Genomic DNA, 1,379 nt, shown 5'->3' on the forward strand with positions numbered 1-1,379 from the left:
GAGCCCAGGCCTCACAACCATAAAGGGCAATGGGTTCTATAACTGATTCAAGTATTTTTAGCCAGATCCTAAAAATTGGATTACATGTGTATTGACACAATACAGACACACACACAAACATGCAGGGCACCTACTACATCGCACAGTTCAGGCTGGATTGGATTTATCTCTACAGAAATTGTGCGATGTGCGCATTGAACTCACAGAAAACAAACTAACTAAAAGGAATTCAAATAATTGAACCGACCTCGGTCAATTAGTTGTTTGAAAACAGCCACATACCCACGAGCACTGAAGCAGGGGATTGTATGTGCAAATGGCAACACAATCTCATGGTTTGACCAATTTCCCTTCTGATTCTGTTGTCTATCCACATTTCTCCAAATGTCATATTTCAAAGCTGCTCCAAACGTAAAAATTGGTGGTCTTTTGGACACCCTGTGTTACTCCTGCAAATGATTAAAGCTGCAATACCTAACTTTTCTGCATAGTGCATGTTTAAGTTAAGGGTTAAGATTTGGGATAGGGTTAAACATATTTTAAAATGAGTGTCTAACACTGGGAGTGAACACGCAACCATCAGAGCTGGAGTTTGCGGGGTACTAGTGCTCACCGTTGCCTCTAGTGGCGCGTTTTAGAGGCATCTCCCGACATCCTCGGGACATGGACGGTTGTCCAATTTCGAAGTGAATCTTGAGCGACCTGGCTGCAAATGGGCACTTCAATTACATGTGTACACAATGCAGACACACACACATGCATACAAATGCACGAACACAAGTGCACATACACAAACATGCACATACACAAACATGCACATACACAAACATGCACATACATTGGGGGGATTATAAAGGGTAATGTGTGTGTGGGGAAATCCCACTGGTGAGCCAGAAAGACCACGTGGGGATTGATATTAGATCCAGAAAGACCAGGTGGTGAAGACATCTCAACTTAATCTAATTAATCAGACTGGCTGCTGCACTCATCCTTCATCATCCTCTCTCTCTCCATCTCTAGCTCTCTCGATCTCTCTCTATATCTCTCTCTCATTCTCTCTATCACTCTTTCTCTCTCTCTCTTTCTCTCTTTCTTTTCTCTCTCTCTCTCTTCCTCTCTCTCTTTCTTCCCTCTGTCACTCTCTTTGTCTCTCTCTCTCTCTCTCTTTCTTCCATCCTTCACCACTTTTCCTGCCTGTTTCTTAGCTTTAGTCTCCTTTCCCCTCAATGTCTTCCTCTCTCCTGATGTCTATAGGCCTACACCAGTAACTATGTATTAACTAAACCAGTGAGCCCATTCCTTCATGTCACCTGGGGAAAAACAAATAGAACTTAGCCCTGGCATTAACTGTACAATGTCCGATCTGCTTGTCCTCTAGA

This window comes from Salmo salar, chromosome 05 (assembly GCF_965601325.2).
Source record: "Salmo salar chromosome 05, fSalSal1, whole genome shotgun sequence".
Lineage (NCBI taxonomy): Eukaryota > Metazoa > Chordata > Actinopteri > Salmoniformes > Salmonidae > Salmo > Salmo salar.